At 42.0% G+C, this 27,170-nt stretch overlaps 1 long non-coding RNA gene across 1 annotated transcript in view; it reads right to left on the minus strand.

The window, feature by feature from the left end:
* The window catches only part of LOC138364258 (uncharacterized), a 74,699-nt gene extending 47,741 nt beyond the window's left edge, over window positions 1-26,958 (minus strand). Inside the window, exon 1 of the long non-coding RNA XR_011228371.1 lies at window positions 26,640-26,958. This is a non-coding gene — a long non-coding RNA (uncharacterized lncRNA). The remainder of the gene's footprint in view (window positions 1-26,639) is intronic.
* Window positions 26,959-27,170: the final 212 nt, after the last annotated feature.

Below are 27,170 nucleotides of genomic sequence, written 5' to 3' on the forward strand. Positions count from 1 at the left end.
AACTTTGACCCTTTGTTAAATCACGACTAATGTCCAGGTGGTAAATTTGTCATACCAGGGCAACTTTTGGTGCAGAATAAAGCAGTAATAAAATAAGTAGTTTGGGTAGTCAATCAGCTACCAATCAATGCTAATATCACTGCCAATATATCTCAAAATCTCAATATGCGTCATTCCCAATTTGGTTTTGAATGACACCATTGGATAGAGCAGATTTTTCTGTACAAGAGTAACTTTTTAGGTTGGGATCTGAATTCCTAGTTCAGCCAGAGGACTGAAAATTACATACCTTGGTGCTATATCGAAAAAATCAAATGATTCACTATCTTCTTTGTGCACTGATCATGACTGCTAGCAAATTGATATCCAAACCGATTGGAAAAATTTTAAGCTTCATTGGGTAGAACATTTCTGGGTGGAATTCAGAATTATTATTAAACAATCAGTGCTATTTTTGGTTCCTGTTCTATATTTATCTTCTTTACATCTTTGTAGTATCGTGTCAGCAGGTTAAACATTGCTCTTTACTTATTTGAGTATTTACTTGTAATAAATACACAAATAAAAAGCAATATTAATATTCATGTATTACAAGTCTCACTTGAAATTACTGTATTCAGTTAAATAATTTGAATTGAATTTGATTACGGATACGTCATGAATCAGGATTCCATTGGTTTATTGCCATGTGCTGTTGCTAACCATGAGCGTGGCTCTTCTGAATGTCACTCAACAACCTTCACTCCCAACAAAGGCTTGAAGTTCCTAAAACAGCAGATCAAAACCTGCTAGCAAAGCGAAGTGAACTGAACTTAGATGGAGAAGCTAGAGTAGGCCTCCATCATGAAGCTTTGCTGTTGACGAAATTTGAATTTTTGGAGAGAAAAAAAACTTGCTGCAATCCCTTCAAGAAGAAATGCTACGTAAAGCAAAGAGATTTGCGACCAATCACAGTATCTACTGCAGATAATAATCCTAGGATAAGACTCCACATGAGGCTTGGGAACCTGTCAGACACCCAACTAACAGGCTTGGGAACCTGTCACGCACCCAACTAACAGGCTTGGGAACCTGTCAGACACCCAACTAACAGGCTTGGGAACCTGTCAGACACCCAACTAACAGGCTTGGGAACCTGTCAGACACCCAACTAACAGGCTTGGGAACCTGCGAGAAAGTGGCCCGCCGTGGCTAGCCTTGTCTGGCTGCCGGGCGTGGTCCCTAGACAATGGGGTTGCCAACTTTTTAGATTGGTCCATGATGGCTGAGCCACTACCAAAGTAAGGATTACACTAATAATGGATAAATTTGCCTTCTGAAAATTGCCATGCTCTGGATTTGACAGCCTGCAATAGCCGACAATATACGTACGCCTCGCATATAAAAGTGTCATTTTCAGAGTCATGTGGCTGAACTAGGAATTTAGATCCGAATCTAAATATAAGTTACACTTGTACAGAAAAATCTGGTCTATCCAATGGTCTCAAAACCAAATTGGGAATGACGCATATTGAGATATATTGGTAATGATATTAGCATGGATTGGTAGCTGAATGGCTACCCAAACTACATTTATTATTACACTGCTGTACTCCGCACCAAACGTTGCCCTGGTATGCCAAATTTCACACCTCTCTGGGCACTAGTCGTGATTTAACAAGGTCAAAGTTGGTAATTTTTGAGGTATTTACACATTAATGGGACGAGAGCCCATTCAACATGGACCTGTTATTTAAGAACCAAAGCAAATTGAGCTCTAATATTTTGCACATTTTCATTTGGGGTCTAGGGCTACTTTACTACAACATTTCATTACATTTAGAAAGGGTCGAGTGGGAGGCCTTTGGTGAATTCACATGGAATTACCCATTTGAATGGGTTAAGTAATCGGGGGTTTGATAGGTTTGGGGATACTTTATTCTCTAAAGATTAAATTCGTGGGTTGTGGGAGATGTTGGCTGAGGGGAGTGCACGGGCAGGCTGTGATTGGGCAAACGTTGTTTGACATACGTTTTTGCAGTTTCAGCTGCAGGAGGAGGTGGAGGATATATTAGCACAGTTTGCAAATATATTCCGAAATTTTTTATATTAAAATCCCTATTTTGAATGAACAACATGTTAAAATTGATGAATAAATCTCTGGGGTCGACCGCTGGATGGAATGGACAATGAACAGAAAATCTTGAAAATCTTGTTAAGCTCCTCACAGATGCAGTGAACAGTGAATGAAGGCTTAAAATTAGGAAATAAGTTAATTTGAATTGCGTTTTTTTTGGCAATGGTAATGTGAAGACCCACAAACCTGGATAACCCCCTTAGGCCTATAATTTCGCAGATCCCCAAGACAACTTATAAACTCGCAGAGATAATAAACCAAATAATCTCAATGCCTCCCAACCATAGTCTCTTAAATCTAGCAACTAATTCATCTTTCTTAAAATAAAATCCCACAAAATCTTTGCTTTCCTTGGCCTTGTCACTCTTCATTAACGTACCAGTGTTAAGGACCCTCAACATGATATTCTATACACAGTAATCACACTAACGGGACTGCATCAGTGAGAAAATCCGTAAGAGCCATGATGAGGGTTCGAACCTATGCAGTGGGTGTTCCCATGCATAGGGGACTCGTAGCCTGGTGGATAGCGCGCAGTACTCCTAATTCTGTGGCGCGGGTTCGATTCCCGCACAAGGCAGAAACAAATGGGCAAAGTTTCTTTCACCCTGAATGCCCCTGTTACCTAGCAGTAAATAGGTACCTGGGAGTTAGTCAGCTGTCACGGGCTGCTTCCTGGGGGTGGAGGCCTAGTCGAGGACCGGGCCGCGGGGACACTTAAGCCCCGAAATTATCTCAAGATAAGATGCATGCCCTGGTTCGAACCCTCATCACAGCTCCTACGGATTTTCTCACTGATGCAGTCACGTTAGTGTGATTACTCTATATTAAAGGAGGAGAGTCAGAGGGAGACCATTCCTAGATGACACAGCCAGAGTGCACGGGGGGGGGGGGGGTTTGTGTGGAACTCCTTGCATAGCTTCAGTAGAAGCCTCAGGAAATCCTTGTATGTTCAGTAGAACTCCAGGTTGCAAACCTTATACCATGTCGTGGCCATGTTGACTAGGGCGTGTGGGGGAACAACTGCATAGGTTCGAACCCTCATCACGGCTCCTATGGATTCTCTAATACTCCGTTTCCTCTTTGCTTCTAGCTGAAGATCTTTGGGTGCACTACGCCGTAATCTGAGAGTACCTCAGGTGTACACACCCTGTTTAAGCAGCTGTTCCCTAAGTTGAAGGGAGTTATAGCAATTATCCCTATGTAAATGGTAACCTTTGCTCTTCAGTGGTGTAATTAAACTCATAACCCTTCGAACTGTTGTCTTCTCAATTCCTGCATATACTTCAAAATCAAAGATGTAACCAGTCTTTGATTCAGTATGTACAGCTTTACTCCATACTTATCAGGTTAATTTGGATTAAAATCTTTGGAAGATAGACGGCCCCACCACGTCACTGTGCCTTCATCCAGACAGATGTTTGAGTAATGTAGCAAGTTCTGATTTTGTTTGTTAGATATACCATTAATGTTCTAACTTTAATGAGTGTCTGTACTGTCTTCGGGAATGACATTATTGTTATGAGTATGAAAATACTTAGCAATCGTTACATATTGCTTTGAAGTCGTACAAAAACTTAAAGAAGCTACATGCCACATTTTACCAGTTTGCCAATACATTGACATCATTGGAACCTTCACCATTCCCATCAACTTTGTCAGTTGCAAATATCTGTCAAGCTGTTTTACATTCACTTCCCACTCATTCTTTACTAGGTGAGAAGCATTGAACATGTTTTGTGATGCATACAACTTTCTTTCATAAGCCAAATACTTCTGTAAATATCACATAATAACAATAAATCCCAGAGGTGTGGTTGGTGCTGGGATAGTCAAGCCTGGTGGTCCAGTAGTGGTTGGTGCTGGGACAGTCAAGCCTGGTGGTCCAGTAGTGGCTGGTGCTGGGACAGTCAAGCCTGGTGGTCCAGTAGTGGTTGGTGCTGGGACAGTGAAGCCTGGTGGTCCAGTAGAACACTGAACAACTGGTGCAGTGTTGTCAGTAGACCAGGCTTCACTAGAACTGGCATGTGGGGTTCTAGTGGTAAACAAATCGTCTGCACGTGGGGCTGTATCAATAGCAACATCAACATCACTATTCATTTTGTGTCTTATCCTCACCTGTTGTTTCTGCCACTTAACTATCAACATAACATTATTTACACGTTGAAAATATTAGAGGGGCTGGTCCCAAACCTGCACAAAAAAATAAAACCACACGAGACCAGAAATCCTGGTATTATGTGCAGAATACCCCGTTGAGAAGCAGAGGTGCAATAGGTACTCAAAGAACTATCAACATCAGAGGCCAGAGACGGTTCAACATGCTTTCACTACACAAAGGACATAACTAGCCGACACCCTCGCACTGTTCAGGAGAGCATAACTACCTCCAAAGGATACCTGATCATTCAGGCTGCGATTCATGTATCAGGCTGCGAGCAGCCTCGTCCAACACCCTGATTGACCAGTCCTGCAACGAGGAGGCCTGGTCGAGGACCGGGCCACAGACGTTCAGCCCCAAAATCATGGCAAGGTAAATGTAAGGAAAGGTATCGCTCACTTTCTGCAGTGTCATGGTCACAGCCTGAAAATTCAATAAGTACAGTCAAACTTTATCGGTAAGTTTCCAGAGTTCATACTTCTTGCTAATTCTCGCTAGCTTTTCCATATGTTTTTTTTTTTTTTTTTAAATTCGAGATGGATTTGCTCTTACTGATCACTATCCACCACAGTAAATTTTCAGTCTTTATAGAGGCAGAAAAATGAGGAAAAGCAGGAAACTGCACACGTTTAGACACAGGTACACCGCTGCGGTCACGAGTATGGTCACTAAGATACTGAGACTCCCGCTTGGGTGGCTACCCACACGGCGGGGTGATGACTCGTGGGGGTATACTGATAATGATAAAATGTTGGCGCGCATTTTAAAACAAGTCCCATAATCAGACAAATGGATTTTTAACATTTAATTTCCATGATGGGGCTAACCTCATGGCCCTGAACATGTGTTTTGTAAATCATTGAGCGAACGTCATCGACCAAGTGCATATTATTATTAATTAACAGCTGACTTATCATCAGAGGCAAAGAGCTTCTCCTGGCCCGCGTCTCTGCAGTGCTTCAGCTGATGTCTCCCATGGCGTCACTCCCTCACCAGTTGTCCTCCGGTGTTGGGTGCACCCTTCAAACCACCATGTTCCGTTAGTGTCAGTGGGTACTCATTAGCTTCACATTCAAGCTTCCTCACAGCTGAGCCGTCCACTACTGGGCTTCCTCGTAGGTGTCACAGGTCACGTTCCCTGGTACTATCCCGAACCCTCTTTTAGAGGTAGGCTGTTGCAAAGGCTCGTCGCTCTACTAGTCAACTCCCCTCCCCCCTCCCCCCCCCCCCCCGTGTAGCTGACGGAAAGGGACTTCACACACTAATCAGCTACACTAGCGCCGAGAGCCCCACTGTCACTACTTGTTGGCCAATACTTAACATTGTCTGCTGACCAAGTTTCTTGGCTCGACAGAACTCTTATCAATCACTGCCCTCCCGCAGCAGTGATTAATATTTCCTGTCAATACATTTTAATAGTTTCAGTTTACAATTTTACTGGCCATTTTCACACTGGCACTTCCTGCGCAAATGTCACTGGTTACCGACTCCCTCACTTCGTCGGGGCTGCCTTGAAGACCTGGAGGGTAACACTGCACTGTCCACATTTACTCCTGGACTTGTGGCTGATGTCCTTAGTCACTTCATAAGGCTGTGAGGCGACCCTCACTAGGTCCTCTATCAGTCCTTGTGAAACTTAACTCTACAGCACAAAAGGGAATCCTGCAAATATCTTTAAGCACTCAATCATACCTCCTTCCTTGTCCAGGTCTCATGTAAGTGACAGGGCCTATGAGCTGTCTCGTAGCTTGCTTGGCTCTCGCCAGTAATGTCGGAATTTTCTGACACCCAAAGCACTAACCCGTAATGCAGCAAGATAAATGCGTTGTGTTAGGAAATTAAACTTACTAACAATATTAATTTCTAGTGAGGAAGCGCAAAAGTCTCCTATTATCGAGGGTGGGCTATTAAAGTGTACTTCCATTCCAAGGTGAATTTCCACATCCTGACATGTTGATTCATGGTCAATAATAATCACGTCACGTATTCAGCATTTCTTAAATGTGCTTTTAATCACGGAAAATCTTTCGATCCAATGTTATGAACAATGGAAAATTGTTCTCTGGTATTTGATTTAAAATATTAGGGCGTAAAGACGATATTGACGTCTCGTTAATGAACAAGATAAATAGAATGAGAATGCGTCACTTGCGCACAGTCTCTCACGTCAACATGAGCTCGATCTGATCCCTGCTGAAGCATGCCAACTAGCATCGTCTAATATGTGGGTCATCCGACCTACCACGGCTCCCAGACTTTGCTGCTACCTTCACACAAGGGAAATTGTGTCCGCTCGGTTATTAACATTCTATTGGGATTTATGGCCATTGTTAACCTTTGATAGAATTATCCGGCCGTTACGCCGCAGGAGAATTTAACCATACAGAGTAAGTTTAGGTCTAAATAGGAAGTTAGTTTACTCATTTGATATTAACTGGGGAAATATTAGCATTTGCAGTGGTTACATTGTATGTTATCCACAGAATGGAGAGAAGCAACCCGGGAGCCAGCCGCCTCAACTTACGGTTTACTGGAGCCTTACGGGGCCTAGTTGGACTCGACACCCCAACTACGAGGCGAAAAATTGGTCCGAGTCTCGAGAAGTTCCACTCACGCAGATCAACTCTGAAGCTGAGCCCTCCTAACCTTATTGATAATTGTAATCTACTAACTCCATGATTACATCATATAAGGTGGATTTAGCAATATTAAATCAACCTCCTAAGGTTATGCAAGTGGCAACGCCTAGTAGGTGTTTGAATCACAGAGTCCACTCAATTGAAACTAATCTTAATATACATAAAGACCTGCTTGGAAATTCCCCCACACGTGATAATCTCTGGTCAACTTTAGATTGGAGGAAGGTGCCGGGTTGTGGTCAATCACGTATCTTGCTACATCCTGGGTATGCCAGTGTCACCGCTCTCGGTGGAGACCTACTCGCCTGTAACTGTCACAGGCTCAAAATATGGGGAATAATAGGCTAATACCTTCCCTTGCAAATTCCTTAAAGCTTAATTTGTAACAAATTCTTTAAACTTGCACTTTTCTCACAAACTAAAACATTCTTTTGGTCACCTAGCACGTTTGTAGGGTGGATTTGTTTATCTTTCCACCTCTGGCCTGCTTGTGCTGCTCAAGACTTCTGTCTCAACCATGTCCTTACATTTAAGTAACTGAAGCATGGTTTAATACTCTTTCCTATCGATTCCTTTCTTCAAAATAAGTGGTTCATAGTTGGTCAAATTCTTGTACCATCCCACAGATCCTGATATTGCAGCTGCGGTGTTGTGGTCACTACATCTTCTGGATTCGTCTCAATTATTTGCTTATTCCATGCTATATTCTTGTATGCAAATGTTTAAACGTTTTCTCTTTGTTACAAGTTTTGCAGCTTCATCTGCAAAGGCATTCTCCCAGTATTCTTACATGACTTGGCACCCAGTTGATAAATATTATATTACATAAGTATTATATTAAACCTAAGACTTAATCAATATTAAGTCTTAGGCATAACATTTTCGTCCATCTGGGAGCCCCTATTATGTCTTGCATGGCTTTGTTTTGAATAACCACAACATATGCCCAATGGCCAGGAGAAGGAGTGAGTAAGGCATGTAAAACATTAGCACTGTCCTGTTCCTAGACGGGGCCCTGTGATTGCTATCATATTCAAATGCGATTTTGCCTTTCTCAGATACTGAATTTCCTGTTTGAAGGTCATCTTAGAATCTATCCATATGCGAAGATATTGGCATCGAGTAAGCCACTAAGTTAATGTCTTGAATTAACAATGTGCCTGATTTACCAGAGGACTACTAACCTTAGTGGTCTCGAAGAGGACAGGAAGCCACCGGTATATCGAAGGTTCCCACCATTTGCCTTTATGATCTTTTCTGCGTATATTTTAAAACAATTTTGTCAGTTACGACTTCGGCGGGTAGGCGTTTCCACGAGTTAATTTGAACTGTAGGTGAAAAAGCACCTGTTCTCAGTCCTACATTGTGGCTGGTTGAGCTTTAAACCGTTGCGCCTTGTTTGTGATGCATCTGACCGTCTGAAGAAAATATCCGGAATCTACATCCTCTAACCTGTTCAGTATTTTTAAAGATTCAATGAGATCCGCCCCGTCATGCCTGGTTTGCAGTGTTAGCCCCGTGGCCTTCAAACGTTCCTTATATGAGATATGACTGGCGCAACCTGTCCTCTTACAGATTACATCTGAATTTGGCTGTTTGCCGTATCGCGGAAAATGGACATAATTTGAAAATAAAAAATAATTAAAATAAATTTTGGAATTTTGTTTTCCAAAACAGCAAGTTATGGGTCCTCTGGTAGGTATGGAGGGCAGGAAGTTCTCCTGAGGTTTCAAAACGTCATGAAAACCGTTAATCGTAAGTTTCCTCTCTCAATCTGAGTAAGCCAGACTACTCAAAACAGAAAACGGGACAGTTCATCACTATCGTGAGCCTAATTTCAAATTACGTCCATTTATGGCCTTACAGGCAAACGTAGGAAAGGTGACGAAATATTAAGAGGACGAGTTAGGAATGACTTTTTGCCCAATGATGCACCTCCTCCAGAGCAGCTATGTCCTTCTGAAAATGAGCTCTCCATGCTTGTATACAGTAATCTAAATGGGGCCGCACCAGAGATTTATACATTTGAACTATTACCCTGTATTCCTTACCGGAAGGTCACTGGAAGGTCTGAGTCGCTGGTTACCATTTCCAAAAATGTGAGCAAGTTTACAAGGCACAATCTATTTAACAATTCATGTTGTGTTGATTGTACAAGATTGCAATGGTGATTTATTCTCTCCCTGAAGATTCTCTCCATGAGCTTGCAGGTGTGTGATGTCAAGGTGATCGGCTGGTAGTTTTATACTGAGCTCTTTCTGCCTTTCTTGCAAATAGGGGTGACATTTCCATATTTTCCATTTGGGGGACTACCCTATGATCAAGAGATTTTGTGTCAAGTAGTATCAACGGTAGGCATAGTTCTTATGCCAGTTCCATTAAGACTTAGGATTGAATTCCATGCACACCTGGGGGGCTTTTGAGTCTTTTAGCCTACTTCATTTGAAAGGCGGTGTTTTTATGTTCTTGGGTCAGAGAGCATTCTTAAGTGCAGTCACCTAGTGTCATTGCCCTAGACTTCTGTGCAAATATTTTGTCACAAAATGCTACATTCAAATTTTAATTTAGCGCCACTTGTGCTTTATTAAAAAGTGAATGACCTGTGACGACTACTGCTATATCATCGGCAAAGCTTAGCAATTTAACTCCTAGAAATATCATGTTAACAAGGTTTTCTATATGGATGTTAAAAAGAATAGAACTGAGGACGACTCCTTGTGGAGTACCATTCTCATACAAGTGTAGTCTGACACTAGGCCCTTCAGCTTTACTTTGGCATACCTGTGAATCTTTAATCCATACTAGTATTTTTATCTTAATTTTATAATTAATGTGTGTTAAAATGCTTGTTGGCTTACAAGTTCGAAGGCTTTTTCAAGATCAGGGAAGATGGTCGTCAACCTTTCCAGTTTTTCATTTCTGCCTTCTGACTATCGAAGGATTTTAATCTGTTCCTCTATCTTTCCAAGACTACAATGCTCATTTTGAGTGAGTTCACACCATCTTGCCTCCTTTTACTCTTTAGAAACTTCTAACTTCTGATATTACTCTTAGCAGAGTTCTTCCTACTGGTGTGCGGTTTCTTCAGATGTTTTTTGTTTTCTGAAGATGTTGACTTGTTTTGTTCTTTAATTTCCTTACTGTGAAATAAATAGTTCTTAAGTTGTGTTTCCTGGGATGATGACTGGAATAGCTGGTTCAGCAACTGTAATGGCTTCCTGGAGATTGGTCTCATAGGTCCGAATCCTTGGGTGGGGAGTATGTAGCATGCCATTTTTCATGCTAGTCCTGGTATATATTGCAGTTGGTCTATTACATTCCATGTAGGTTGTGCGGGTGGTGTAGGAGATCTTTATGTTTAGTGTTGTAATAGTAGCATAGTGGTCATTGGTCATCACCGGATCTACTCGCACTTCGCCTGGTGCTTGAGTGCAGTTGGGATTAACTTTAGAACCTCCTTGAATATGTGGAGGGGAGGTCTCCAGGGTTGAGAAGTGTAATCTCAGGTACTTCTCTTAGAACTTTAGCAAAATGGCATTTGTCTGCATTGGCTGGCCCAGTCACACCTACCTCCTGATTAAGAGCATTAAAATCCCAGGTTATAATTGTATCCTACACCTCCATGGCAAGCACGTCCTCTGCTAGTTTACATCTAGGGGCTTGTAGACGTTATATACGAGGAGCTCGATATTAGCCATATTCACCGTTACTGCTAATACCTCTACTCATTCCGACACGGAACTGGGTCTTTTCTTCCTTGGTATGGTGTTAATCTACGAGGATCATTAACCCTTCGTCTCCCCTGTTCATACAGTATAATATATTGGTGATATCCAGCTAATCTGAAGGATTTCGTGGCTGGGTAGACAGTTTCTTGTAGAACTATTACATCTGCTTTGTACCGATTGCAGCATCCTGAAGAATGGGTTTTTATTTCCAAGACGTTTGTTCCAATAAAGAATTCGTAATGAACAGACAACTGTTTCTGTTGGTGTGCCTTTCCTAGTAGAACTCCTCTTCGGAATCTACCACTATATTCTCCACTTCGCTAGCAGTGTCGCTGCAAATCGGACTGAATTGATTGTTTATATCCGTCTCCTGTATTGTCAAGATACCGTTGATCTTTATTCGCCACTGTTTCCTGCAGTGTATTTTGTGGATCTTTATGGTCTGATGTGACTATCCGACTGTTATTGGTAGTCTATGTCCATGTGTTTGTCCTCTTGTACTACCTCTTGTCTTGTACTGTTTCTTGTGTAACTGTGGTCTACTGCACGATCTTCTCCATTATTGCACAAGTGATTGCTCGAGTCTTTTGTTGAGAGGTATTTTGCGTCATCTGTAAGCAATTGGTAATGGTCATGACCATGATCTACAATGTTTTTCAGCTGGGCCTCCGTAAAACTGTAAATCTTTTATAGACTGAAAATTATTGTATTTTGTTTCCATGTTGTATTTCTGCAGTGGTTTTGTGCATTTTCTGATTTGGAGTTGTTTGAGTTGATGAATTGTGTTCTGTGAGCGTTGGTTTCTGTTGTGGCTGTGCACGAGTGTTCGAGACGTTAATGTTGGTGTATGTACTGCTGGTCTGATTATCCTGACCTAAGCTTCCTGCACCTTTCCGTGTGGTAGTTTTCCCAAGCATGTTGTTTCCTCCTCAACTTGGACATTTGGCTGTTGTGGTCTGGATTACCTTGTGCTTGGCTGTACAGTTTTTGGTTGGATGCCTCAGGCTGCACATCTCTCCTGCCCTGTGCAGCGTGTTTGATGGTGGCCGTATTTCTGACACCTGAAGCAGCGCGGGGGTTCCAGGACCATATCAATACATTCCCTAATTTCCAAGAATGAATATTTCTGGATTATGTCCCATAACAGTCACCGGAACCCGACGTGTCACAGCTTTGCAGTCAAGATTTATCTGTGTTCTAGGATTGGATCCAGTGGAAAGTCGACTGGATATTCCAACAGCACAACGTTTGTGTGTTTTTTGAAGGCTCCAGCTTTTCGAAGCATTCAGGTTTTCCTTGCAGTTATGTTACCGTGTCTCGATAATTTGCAGTCTTTTGGTCTGCCTACTTTTAACTTTTATAATTTAACTTTTTTGGTCTGGTTTGTCTCATTTTTTATTAATAATAAATTTCTCCTTTAACGTTGACCGTGATAGAATTTTTGAGCTCTGGTTGGCGCTTTTCCATTGCCGTTACTATGCCGTATTCTGTAGGAAAGTTGTCTGTATTATGGGTTTGGGAATTTTGTAATTCTAAGTCTGCAGTTTGGAAAGATGTGCAGAGTCTGACACTGGCTGGTGTGTGACTGGTGCTGTTCTCTCTAGGTACATTATGTCTGGATACTTGCTGATCGAAGTACCGGGAGTAGCCTCGATAGCAGTTTTCTTCTCTACTTGCTCTACCTCGGTGAACTGTCCCTCGTTGTCTGAAAACTGCTTCCATTTCATCTTTATCTTCTACTTCCTGTTGACGTCTCTCGGTAGTGAAGGCCGATTCACATTCCTACCTAATAACCGAGACACTCCTAAGGTCTGAATAAATTTATTTCCCTTCAACGGAGGTCGTTAAATGACTTTCCCAGGTGGAATCTGGGATACCTAAAACCTAGTTTAGCAGTTTGGTCTACTTTTCACTGTTATGCTCAGTACACCTTTAAAGGCGTGTCATGGTGGCACTGCTCACAGGGTATCGACCTGCTCAGTGATACGGCTCACACACACGAAAATAGACCATTGTGAGCCGGGTGACCCGACCATTGTGGTAACTGTGTGCAAAACAAGCCACGTGTACAACAGATAGTCGGCAACGGTATTTATCCAAGAATTGTATTAGAAATCTACAACGTTACTTCTAAACAATATTGCAGCACGCACTCCTGGCGGTCGGACACAGGAATACAGTCAACATGTTACATCAACAGGTCTGAGTCTGGGTATTGATGGGTTGTTCCTCACAAAACTGCGAGGATTTGAGCTGATGGTTGCTCATAATCTGAAGTTTTCCAGAGAACAAACCCGTGTGCTGCCTGCTGTACCAATGGCGCCGGCGGAGAGTCTCATGGCTGGTGATCGGCTCATCCTAGTAATGTAGGTCATTATGAGCTTTCTCCGCAGTCTATAGTTCTTAGTTACGACTACCTCTCGCCTGACGCTTCACAACTCTTAATTTTATTATATCTTCGTTCAATTCTTAATGGAAAGACCAAGCCATTATATAATATTTTTATTAGCGTCTTGGCCTTTACACAGATACCAAACATGTTTGATCCCTCCCAATTATTAAAGAGTCTAGAACACACTCGTGGCCGCACGCACTCCTGGAGGACACACACATGCAGTCAACATGTAACATCAACAGCTATGGAAATCCATTTCCTCGTATCACTGGAGTTTGCTGCGAACAGAGAATGTTTCGTCTGAGAATATTTAATATGAGAACATTAAGTCCAACAGATGCTATGCATGGATTGTTCACGAGTTGTGAGAGCAGCCAAGTAACATTCTTACACATGTCCCCAACATGTGTAAGCCTGAACGGCTTACACAACCGACTGTGCACGCCACCAGCAATCTCTAGCAGCTTCAAGCCTCGGTACTACAGGTACAAACGTTACCATCATCATCCTCCTGGTGGTTCCTGAACCTCGGCCAGCTGTAAGTGCTTGACCACAGTGGCCACCCATCTGTGGTCAGTCAGCATCATTTCAAAAACTTATTATTTGTCTGAATTGTCTTCCATTGACTTGTTCATGCATCAAAGTCCACATCTATTTGCCTGTCAGTGCCGGAACAGGTGAAGGTCGAGTCTTTGAGACGAAGATTACCTGACCCATCCCTGGCGTGTCCTACACTGGTTAGGGCACGCATACTGATACACAGAACAATCACGCTAACGTGATGTATGAAAGAGAACAAGTAGCCGTGATGAGGATTCTAACCTATGCGCTGGGCATTTCCAGGTGCACACACAATACAACCAGACCATGATATGATCAAATGACTGCAATCTTGGGTTCTACTAAACCTTCTAGTCTTCCGTGGAAGCCCCTGGAACCCCCGATAGATCAGTTGAATCTCAGGATGCAATCTTTTTACCATGTAGTGGCCTGGTTGTCTGGGGCGTGTGACTGGGAACGCCCAGCTCATAAGTTGCCTGTGCACGAGTTTTTTTTTTTAAGTTGTTAGACAAAGATTTTAATCGAGTTAAAACACGCATTGTAATATTAATTCTCACAAATTCAAATGTTCGTTTCTACATCGGAGATTTATGATTTAACACTCAGTATAATTGACACTAGATTATCCTTAACTCTATTAACATTTAAAAATATACATACAATATATTTTTTCTCAACCTATTCCAACATTATTATAAGCAGCATAATACATGGGTGCTTAATACACCGGATGACTAACACATTACAATTAAGTTAGGTAAGTTAGGTTGGGTTGCATCATTAATGTATGATTCATAACGCTAGTTAAAAAGAAAAACAGTGAAGCTAGCATTATGGGTCACTTAGATGGAGGACATAAAAGAATTGCAACCGGGAAATCATCCTGATTTACCGACGCATCCTGCAGTCTCTCAGAGACACACCAGGGTTTTACACAACTCCCCCCATGCACTCGAGCTATGTCAATAGCCTGTTCTACCTCTTCGCCCTTACTTCATTACACACACAAGTCACAATAGCGTGATGCATCAAATGAACAAATCCACAAGGAATTGCATAAAACCTTGGTTTGTGTCTCGAACTGCAGGATCCGTCGGTAAATCTGGATGATTTCCCGGTTGCAATTCTTTTACCATGTCGTATCTCAGTCTATTAAGGCAGCGTCTGGAATCCTCGTCACGACTGAGAAGTTCTTAACATACTGAGAAGCTGCTCGTTAACCACACAATATACCAAGGCAACACGTGTCAGCAGACTCTGACAAAGCCATTGACAGACTGGCTTGACTATTTGAAAATAAAAATTATGAATGACTTTCCACTTCCGACAAAATGTTTCTTTGACAACCACAACATAAAGGATTCCTCCAGCAACACACTGACTACTTTGACCGTAATGCTGGAGTGCCACAAGGCTGTGTACTGGCGCCAACATTACACCACACACTGCAGAGGGAAGGAAGGGGAGGAGTGGCGGCCCTGCCGATGGAGGACTGGAGTTACGAGGAGATGGATATCCCGGGCTGCGAGGAGTTCAGAGACTACATAACAGGCACCATGACGATAGGAGGACCATATATAGTAGCAGTCATATATAACCCTCCTTTAAATGACAATGACAGGCAAGATTATGACAAACAGCAGTACCTAGTATAACAAAGGGAAGTCTCTGTCGTCTGTTAGAAATCTATCCCTACTTCTAATCGTTGGACTCCAACATGGAAAGTTACGAGAACCGTATGGGGGCACAGAACAAGCTAAACTACTGGACATGGTAACAAGAAACCTTTTCAGCCACCATGTAATATGACCCACAAGACTAGAGGTAATGATGAACCAGCTTGACTTTACCTAGAGTTCATTGAACGATTTAATAAAAATAAATCTAAAATATACGGGAAAATAACATTTGAAGCCCCATGGGAATGGGTGATCACTGTATATTGACGTTCGAATATATAGTAAAAGTATGGATAACTTAAGGGACCAGGACACTAAAGCCTGGTATAGCAAAAGTACAATTATAAGGAAACAAGTTAAATTATAAATACCATAGGTAGCAAAGCTCAAGAAGAAAGACTTCATAAACGTGATTGACTACATCACCCAGAAGAGTAAGGAGGTGGCACAATTTTGTCCTAGTATGAGGGAATGGAATTTCACAACTTACGTGGTCCGAGTGTATATGACCAGAAGTATATCAGCATGAAATCTCCAGAGTGCACATTCAGCAATGCACTCTCCTGTATCCTCTGGTCTGGGACCAAGGTCTGCCTTGCTGGGTATTTATGGGCAGCCCTCTGGCTGGGCTGACCAAGAATATAGAATTGTTGCATTCCCAACTCACCCGAGGAGATTATACCCATCAGTGGAACTCGGTGGTTCCATTCATAGGGAATGAACGTAGAGGGGTTATTTTCGGGCTCCCAGTTCTGAAGGGTTCACTCACATTAAGGCAGCTCTCCTAACCTTCCTTGTTCCTTTTCCATGACATGAAGCCTCGACAGAACTTACTTGTGTTAAGAATTGTCATTGGTTTAGGAATTTGTCTGCCATTTGTCTTTTCGGTAACAGGATCACTGGACAAAGGGAAAGTAGACCAAATGGTCTAACCGGCATCGTGCAGCACGAACCGAACTGAAAACTAATCGATGACATCAACTTAGAGAAAATCTGAAGACAGGGAGTCTTCTAATCTTGTTTGTATGTGATAATGATAGAACTAGTATTCTGAGCAGACCTAGATAAATTATGGACATTGACTAAGAATTTCAAGGAGTACCCAAGCTGAAGATTCTTCCAGAAGGCACCCGGGGTACAGCAGAAATGGTATATCTGTTGAATGAAAGAATAAAGCGCAATTTAAAAAAAAAAAATGGTGATGGCAAACAGGCCGGAGACAACGACAGGCCCAGACCAAGAGGCTAAGGAGGAAGAGACGCTGGTCACCAAGACCAGTTCCACAACAAAGCAGCTACAGCTACAACAGAGACCATGGGATGACCTGCGGGTATTTGATAACAGGGGCTGTCCCCTCCTAGAGCAGGCCGTGGTCCTCATCATAAAATAGGAACCAGGCCAACCGATTCAACACAATTTGAGACAACCCAAGGAACGACTGCCAAGTGTAACATTGACCTCGTAGAGGAGCATTAGACTTATGACTGACACTACTGACAAAGGAATAAAGGAATTAGAGTTGAGACCAGAGCTACAGAAGAGACGACGACTACGGGTACAACGAAGGAAGAATATTGCCACAATAGCAAGAAGAGGTAAAGTCCGATACCAAAGATTTAGTTCGTTCGAAGATTCTCTGTTGTGTTATTACCTGGTTGGTCTGTGTGATAAGCAATAAAAAATATAATATTTTGATATATTAACATACTGTGTACATTTAGGCATTGGTTAGGTTAGGTGTTTAGGTTCTGATGGCAATTATTTGTATTTGTAGTACGTGGGTGAAGCACTTTTCAACTTCGTGGTTCGAACAAATGTCAACAGTGAATCGCTGATCGAGAAATGTTTGAACGTCATCAGTTGTGGCAGCCTGTCCAATAAACAAAGGCTAAAGTACATTCCATGCATCCGCCAAACCCCATTTATTAATGAAAACGGTTTACACTAAACTGATGACATTCGAACACCTTCGGAACAAGTGCTTCGCTGAGGACTTTTGTTCAAACCACAACGCTGTAAATGCTTCACCCACGTACTACAAATACTTGCCAACAGACCCTAAACACCTAACCTAAACAATTCATAAATATCCACAGTATGCTAATATATATTATTAATTTTTATTTGACAAAAGTTTTGTTTTGAATTAACAGCATGTTAAAATAGACGAATGCGTCTTGGGGGTTGACCACAGAATGGAATGGACTAGGTCTGAGGACGGGTTGGTTGTGGGACATGTGATACAAAACGTTTCATTTATAAACATGTGGGTTTGGCAGGTGCATGGTATGGACTTTATCCTTTGTTTATGAGGTCGACCTGTTACACACTACTCAATAAATCGTGCTCTAACATTACTCTAAAAGTGCTTCGCTGACGACCTCTGCTCGAATCCCAAAGCTATAACTTTCCCCCCATGTAGTTCTAATACAAATAATGGCCAACAGGACCTTAACACCTAATCTAACCTATCCCCTAAATTCACATTGAAATTGAAATTATAATATTAACTTTGATGATGATAATACAATTTTTAATACACGATGAAACTGATGAATGCATTGGATTGGGTGGGGGTGGGGGGGGGGGGGAAGAGGACGGCTACCACTAACTAGCCAGGCCTGAGGACGTGATGCTGGAAACGAGCATTTGCTCTTTTGTGGAAGAGGACTGGCTGCTTTCCTACAGTTTACTACACAGTTTAATATACAGTTCACTGCAGTTCAAGCCGTCCATGAATGGGCAAGTTCAAGCAGACCTGAAATTTACTATCTAGACCCGCATGGAGGAGCTTCCCTTCCTAGGTACTCAAGTGTGTGTATATATAGACGGAGAAAGACGCCTAATAAAGGTTTATTACAAAGACTCAGACCTTCACTTTTATTAACATCCTGCCACCCGGTTTCTTTCAAGAGACCTCTTTTATTCTTCCTGGGAATCCGAGTCAAAGGAATAACAATGGTCAGAATAATCTGGGGAAAGCCTTTGAGGTGCTCTGGGGGCATCTTTAAAGCTAGAGGCTGTCCAGAACCTACCATACAAGCTGCTGCCATGAGACTAGCCCCTCTCCAGCGACAAATTCTTGCACAGGAACAAACACATCCAGACTATAGAGGATGGTTCTATCCTAGTTATATAATTCAGACAGCTTCAGGAAACATCCGAAAGGAAGTTAACAAGCTCTAGTCATGGTTAGTTTAGTTCACTTATTATGCACCCCATACCCATCATGTGGGCGGTAGTGGAAAGGGTTACAGAGGCACATAATGGGCTCAGGGACTGAACCCCACATCTTTGCTAAACAAGTTACAATCTTGAGCTAGTTATAAAATTCAAAAGATCGTCACATCATTGGGTTCGAGATCAGTTACTAAATTAAGAAACTGACATATGAAGAGAGTTAGTATCAATATGTTTGTCCTGCACACCGCCCCCCATCCAGTGGGCAGCGGTGGATAGGTTACAATCACTAAGTTACTACCTACAGTTAGCAAACTAGGGATATTGGGCCAAGATTTCTGGTAGCAGATTTTAAATGAAGTATTTACACATCTCTGGAACATGTTTATAGAATTCTCTGAATTCGCGTATCTTTTTGCCCTCCATCACAGTGACGGAGGGTGTGCGAATAATTTTGTTAACAGTTTATATTTGGTCAGGTCTACATCAGCAAAAAATTTGAATTCCCAATGATACTTATAACCGAGTGTAAGCCGAGCAGTTGCAACATCTTGAAGTCTCCAGATTGTATTTTATGATCCATAGGTGTGTGGCTCCTCTTGCATGATAATATAATGATAGATGGAATTACTGGTGTCGATTTCACTGTGCCTCTGCGCTACAAGATTTTGTTGAAGTTCTTTGTGTACTTTTGCTCTCAGACTGCTTATTGGCAATCTAAGGTTATATTCAGTTTCTCCTTTAAAGACGGATTCTTTGGCTAACTCATCATGTCTATCATGCATTCGGAGGCCAACATGAGATGGAGTCCACATGAAATGGACTCTCATCATTAATAATTTTGTTGTATTTGTGTCTAGCTTCAGACACGAGCATGTTACATCTATGTCTTAAGAGTTGAGAGCAATTAAGGAAGATAGAGTCACTTACAATTAATGTATCAAGTTTGAAGACTTACACACTTCAGTGGGAGAATCGAGGCAAATACTTCTGTCTGAAGGGTAGAGCCCCAGTTATTTATACGGACTCGCAACTCAAAATATAAACCATCGCACACTGTCAGGACAACTGCACTTCCAGCTGCTCACGGTGGGTGTTGGGAACCATCAGTGTATATGAATATGATTTGAGAGAGAGAATCCTCTCTGGACAGAGCATCAATATGGGTAAAGGCGTTGAGCTTTACCTCAAGACGAAGCTCGGGCTGATCTTTAATTTGTTTCTTGGGTGGAAAGGGAGATTAAAATGGGAAATGGTGTAATCTCCCACGATGCAGTTAAGTGCCATTGTTGTCTCTCTTGGTACAAATTATAAATAATATATTCAGTTCAGTTCGTTTTAGTTATCCATTTGGAACAATGTTGACCTTCAAATACAATCATCAAGGAGGGGCTCCTGTGCAAGGGTTAGGATGAGTTAGCTTAAGCATTTTTATACCACTGACAGTTAATTTCAATAACACGATCAACAACGCTCGGAATATTAAGTTCCTTTCTTATGTTAAGTATCATTGTGATACGATGGCACCCAAGGATTATCCTCAAGGCTTCGTTCTGCAATTTTTCAAGCCCTCCAAGCTCTTTCAGGCATCAAAGCAAGCAGAGGTGCAGCATAATCTACTAAAGATCTAATGTATGAAAGGTACATCATTTTGACAATTCTGACATTGGCATCATAGCCTGAGTGATAATCTACAATAGCCTTGAGATCTCCGAGCCTCTCTTTATACTGACGACAAAGTCTGAATACAACAGGTCCATACAGTGGCACCTCAAGGCCAAGTTATTTGAATCTGTTTACATAGTCAAGCTGGGATCTATCAGACAGTTACATCTTGCGAACAGCAGCTCCTTGCCCGGGTCCCAACCACTTGAGCTGGACGGTAGAGCGACGGTCTCGCTTCATGCAGGTCGATGTTCAATTCCCAGCCGTCCAAGTGGTTTGGAATCATTCGTGTCCCCCCCGTCCCGTCCCAAATCCTTATCCTGACCCCTTTTAAGTGCTATATAGTCATTATGGCTTGGCGCTTTCCCCCTGATAATTCCCTTCCCTTCCTCCTTGCCTGGCTGGGAGCCGATTTAGTATGTTTTCTCTGCCGAGATGACTAAACCTGGGTCCTGACACGAGTTTAACACAGTTAAGAGTGTTCTGCGTGCTGGCATACCCAGTGGTGTGTATCTTATCAGTAACAGTTTTTTTATATTTTTGACACGGAAATTCCTGCACGTGCCCGTCTGGCTGGCACACTAAATGTTGCTTGTTTCTGTTTTACTTAGGCGGAGTGTGAGTATTTATGACTCGTATGGTCGCTTCAGTAAGGTTTTGTCCCCATGTGTTTAACAACTTCTTCTTTGTTCAATCTAAGTTGAAATCTTATTGGGTTTGTAACTGTGCACAGTGTTAGATAATGCAGCATAGCTAATCATGTGCACGTTGTGTTTGTTCGGAACAGTTTAACAGCGTGTTTATTAAGATATTAAATAATTTAGGACTGAGGACACCTCCCTGTGGGGTACCTAGTTCGAAGTCTCTTGTTACATAACTATGCCCCTGGAACAACATGACTTCCTGTTGGATAAGGGACCCCTAATTCAACAAAGAAGCCGACCACCCATATTCATTCTCGCAAGCTCACTCAAGATAACATGTCGGTTTGCAATATCAAAGGCAGACTTGAGATCTAGGAAGGTGGTATATAATTTCAGTGTGCAGGGTAAGAAAGGTGGCGATGCAATGATGCACACTCATTCCATGCGTCATTGCATCACCATGATATATAGCTCCTTCAGATACATAGCTATATATCTAGCGTGGGGGATAACATTGTTCTTATTCTATGGAGGAGACTGTTTAGAATCACACTCTCGAATGTTTTGTAAATGCAGCTAGTAAGGGAAATTGGGCAGAACGTATTATCTTTATTTAACTTGGTAATTGGAATGATTATACTGTTGGTCAGAGATATAGGAAGTTCCCCAGCTACATAGCTCATATTATATATCTCAAGAATGGGATTTCCTGGTACTAGAGGAAGCAAACGCAAAATGCCATAAGTGGTGCCATCCTCATCGGGTGATGTGGCTTTACCTTTGTTTAGGGCGAACAAAAAACTCGGTAAATGGTACGTTGCATTCATCTTCCTTGTGGATCATGAAGTCAACGAGCCTTTCTAGATCTCCGTAACCAACATTTAATCTGATTATGATCTGGGTGAAGATTATTGAAGCTAGAGGTGGTTGCCCAAGCATCGACAACCTCGTTTGCTCTGTGTAGAGGGTGAGGGTGTGACAGGAACGATCTTATCGCCTTTGAATATTCTTCCATGCCTGGCTGAGGGGAGTGTGAGAATTTAGACTTCACAAGTGTCCCAGTTTTCTTGCCTGAGCTGTCATGCGCTCCCTCGCCTTGGCTAGGGCTTTCTGAAAGACCTTGAGCATTGCTGGCGTACGTGTTTCCCTGTATGCAAGTCCAACTGTTTAGCAGTGCATTTCTAAGTACGCAGTTTAGGGTCATTGTAATAGACATGGTGATTATTACTTTTCATATCGTTCCGACCACTGGTTGGTGCAGAGGGCCGACTTAAAGGGTCAGCGAACATCTGAATGTTCTGTACTAGATCGTCGTTAAATATCTCGACTGTGGAGGGATCATAAGTGCTGTAACACTGACACATGAGCGACAGTCTTTACGTCAAACAGGAGGAACACTGAGCCGTTTGCGTTTAAAAATACCACCATGCAGGATGGTATTTCAGATACAGAGTAGTCAATCTAGGATGATTTGACATTGTTTTTTCTGACATCTTGTATAACATATGATATTGTAACATATCTGTTACAATAGATGTGGACCAGACCTAAGTAACGTTGAAACCAACACAGAGGTCTAGAATGCCTCCACAAATGTGTGTGGGTTCAAGGTCGCCCACAATCTGCACATCTTCGTGACTATTTAGTAGCGACAGCAGTTGATTCCCATTCCCGTTACTGAAGCGAGAGCCGCCAATGTCCTTGTGTCTAGCATTGTCGTCACCAAGAATGATTGTGGGCTCTGCTTGAGCGCAGGCCGGAAGATCAATATAATTTCACTCTCCTGCTGGAGCATATAGATTAAATATATTGAGGATAGAGTTGCCCACATAAATACTCGCTACATAATATTCTTGCCCTCAGTTTGCTTTTCTCGAAGTTAATGGGGTAGGGATTGTTTGATTTATAGAATGAAAGTTACTGGATCTGAGGGAGTAAGAAACAAATGAGAGCAATTTTGAGGGCGAGGGTCTTGCAGGAACTCTGCACTCCTGGAGACTTACAATATTGGTGTGTTCAGTTGTTACTTTATGATGTAAATTACAGAACTTTTTGACGGGTGCAATGTTCCAGCTAAGGATGGATAACTCTTTTGTACATTTCAAGTAAGCATTATATAGATTTATATTATTAGTCCACTTAATATATATTATCACTAGATACAACTCCAGGAACATTTCTTAGCATATTACCAATGTCTCATTTGCATCTAATTGTTTAGTACACTTTTTTTTAGATATATACAAGAGTTGTTACATTCTTGTACAGCCACTAGTACCGTAACGTTTCGGGCAGGTCCCTGGAATACGACCCCCCCCCCCCCCCGGCGAAGAATTGTTTTTACAACCAAGTACCCATTTTACTGTTGAGTTAAACAGAGGCTACAGTTAAGGATTTGCGCCCAGTAAATCCTCCCCGGCCAGGATACGAACCCATGACAAAGCGCTCGCGGAACGCCAGGAGTGTCTTACCACTACACCACGGAGACTGGGACTGTTTGCCTCTTCATCTATAGTCGATCCAATATCTTAGCACAGCTTTGGCAGTTAACCATCGTGGAAGGGCTCCTCTACACAAGCATTCCAGATCACTGGAAGTTTCACCTGATTGGCAAGGGAGCACATGTTTGGAGGGTTCAGGGGTGGAAGGAGGGGTATCTTCTTGAGTTATCTCGAGATGATTTCGGGCTTTTAAGTGTCCCCGCGGCCCGGTCCTCGACCAGGCCTCCACCCCCAGGAAGCTGCCTGTGACAGCTGACTAACACTTAGGTACCTATTTTACTGCTACGTAACAGGGGCATAGGGTGAAAAACTCTGCCCATTGTTTCTCGCCGGCGTCCGGGATCGAACCCGGGACCACAGGATCACAAGACCAGCGTGCTGTCCGCTCGGACGACTAGCTACCGGGGTAGGGGGAAGGAGGGAGGCAGTCCTTGCTTAAAAGTTCCCTCATGCCCATGAGCAGCTCTGCAATGTTGCTAATGGATTTTCTCTCATATCGGAGCTGCTCTTTAAGCCGCTCCATCTCGTGCTGTGACTGCTGCTGGTGTTCCTGCCACAGTTCACGATGGTCAGCATCTGCTTGATCAGTGGAGCGACCCAGTGGCGAGTTGTTATGGAGGCTGAAGTAGCGATCCGTCTCAGCTTGATCCTGTTGCTTATCTCCCAACTTCCAGTTGTCTGGGGGCCAGCTGTGGGAGGTCCCCCCCAGAGTAGGCGACAGTCCCAGACCCGGGGAGTGACCACTCTACATCAAGGGCGTGCCCACTACTGGCAGAACCGAGGTGTGGCCATTCTACATCAGGGGCAGGACCACCACTGGCAGAAGTTACAGCACCTGGTACTTGTGGGGATGCTGGAGTGATGGCAGGAGTCTTTGGTCTGGCATTGGTCCCCCTTCTGCACTTCGTAATTACCAGGTGTTGAGTTTTGTAGTCAGCTTGAGTGAATATCACCTCCAGATGGCTTTGAACAACGAGTGGAGCTGGAGGCAGAACTTTGCAGCCGTTCTTCATGGTGGTGTGGAGGAGAAGGCCTTAGGCAGCAGGTTCCTGGCACTTTACGTGCATTAGGCTGAACAGAAACCTGCCGTCTGGCCCCCTGGTATACGTGGTGGTTGGCCGATGGTAAAGTATTTGATAGCCAGCTGCTACGAAAACAACGTCCAGATGGCTCAGCACAGGTAGTAGAACCAGCAGCAGTACCTGGCAACCGTCCTCCCGGGTGGGTCTGGCCGGGCGCACTACGGTAAACGCCAATTACATAATCCGGCAAGGCATCATACGCCAATTATATAATCTTTTCTCCCCCTAATAATGAACAGTTAGCACTAACAACAAACCTGAAGCACCACGTTACCCCGTTTCGGAGACCCAGGAATGTTCACCTCTAACACTTCAGTGTCTGCCGCCTGACCACAATATTTGTCAATTTGCAGAATTGCCGTAGCGTTCAGGGGCTACCAATATCTTGTGCAAGGTGCGGATGATGGCCACGTAGCTGCAAGTGCTCAGCCTCCCAAAACTGTGTCCGACGGTATATTCAGCTTGCTAGGTTATGCCCCGGCACTTTCCCTTCACACAAACTTTCCTTCTAACCCCAGCTGCAACATCACCCTCTTGGGTAATGTTTGTGTTTATAATTGATTGGACTGGTGGGATAGTAAAGACTAACAGAAGGGTGGATGGAGAGGGAAGAGGAATGAAATGTACCCAAAAATGTTAGATGAACATTAACCCATGTTACACCACAACTAAATGTTCAAATTACTGGCCAGAAGAATGGTTTACCACTCTAAAGTGGTTAATGTAGAGAGTTCTTAGGCTATACCTATTAGAAGGCCACCGCTGCAAGGTATAACATGTTAAACTTAAACTAGTTCCCTTCACCTGTTGTACTTGTGGGAATATACACACACTACATTACGACCAATTGCGATTCAAAAGTTTTCCCAAGTAACTTTAATCCCTCCATACCTGCAGTGCTGTTGTACGAGACCAATTTCTTGGGTCTGGTTGACCATACCTGCAGTGCCATTGTACTGATGCACCCTCGCACATACCTGAAATTTCACATTATATTAAATACCTCAAAATACTAAATTGAACATATCCTCATTTAAAGATGAAGAAATAACTAGACAATCGCTCAGGTCAGACTTTGTTTGATGCAAAAAGCAGGCTTGTACCACAGAATGGCATAACCCAACCTCAGACTTGAGTCTTCTACAGCCCGTTCTCAACGGCCAAGTGGTCGTTAACCCGGCAGCCAAACATGAACGTTCTCATCAACTACCATAGTTGATGGATTTGTAGTGAACAAAATATAGTACTTGGTTACACAGGACGTTAATGTTAATTAAGGCGTCTCTGGGGTTGGCTGCAGCGTGGACGACACTGACTCAGGATGGACAGTTTCATTCACATGGGATGGGCAGGGGGGGGGGGGGGAGGGGGGTATGTGACGCTCGCTAGATTAAAAGTCTTTGGTTCGTATTTCAAAGATTGAAATCTGATCGTTAACAAACACCTTATAACTGCCAGAATTGAACTATAATAATAATTGTGTAAACTTTTTTACACCAGCTTTGGGTCGAACGGTCAATTTCACATTAAAGTTGACACTCAAGCCGCTGTCGTGAACAGTTAATCACACATCAGTCGTTTTAGAATTTAATTTTGTTGTAATAAGCTTCATCAAAAGTTTAGGCTAGGTAAAAGTCCCTACTAATAGACAAAGATATATTACACAATATTATCATTAAGTGAATAAACCAGAGCTAATTTTATTAATTTAAATAAAGTTTTAACATCTTTTAACTATGCTTATATATATATATATATATATATATATATATATATATATATATATAATATATATATATATATATATATATATATTATATATATATATATATATATATATATATATATATATATATATATATATATATATATATATATATATATATATATATATATATATATATATATATATATATATATATATATATATATATATATATATATATATATATATATATATATATATATATATATATATATATATATATATATATATATATATATATATATATATATATATATATATATATATATATATATATATATATATATATATATATATATATATATATATATATATATATATATATAATATATATATATATATATATATATATATATATATATATATATATATATATATATATATATATATATATATATATATATATATATATATATATATATATATATATATATATATATATATATATATAATCAGCAAATATAGCCTATTCTACCAAGAGAATACAATGTGATAAAATAACTAATCATCTAGAGTAACTTGCCTGTAAGTCTGGCGCAGGTAACCTCATGCACAGGACTGTCCAGGTGACTAATTTAGTAAAACCAATGAGGCGGGCGCTGAGCAGCACCTCTCCCCACGCCGGCCCGCGCCACACTGCCCGCCGCGCCTCTTGACTAGCTTGGCCTGATGGGTCAACTACCTGTGACGTCATTCACCTCACCTGACATGAGGCCGCCTCACATACAAATAATTCACAAGTAAAGTCACTTCAACAATATTAATATAGAGTTTATTTCTATTAATGTGAAGTATGAGCAAGTGTGAGTATGTATTAAAAGCACATACTTCACTACTGGACATTAAACCCACTACCACACCCACCTAGTAGCTTGGAAGCTCCATAACGCCTTCTGTAACTTATGTTGGGGTCTAGGCCAGGGGCCAGGTACAGCAACCGGTTACGGTGTTGTGCGTCCTGTGTGTGTGTATTTACTGTGTGCCTGTAGGGTCGGGCTCACTATAGCCCGTGCTACATGGACATTCCCTTCCGGGTACATAAATCTAAAACAAC

Source organism: Procambarus clarkii, chromosome 2 (genome assembly GCF_040958095.1).
Source record: "Procambarus clarkii isolate CNS0578487 chromosome 2, FALCON_Pclarkii_2.0, whole genome shotgun sequence".
NCBI lineage: Eukaryota > Metazoa > Arthropoda > Malacostraca > Decapoda > Cambaridae > Procambarus > Procambarus clarkii.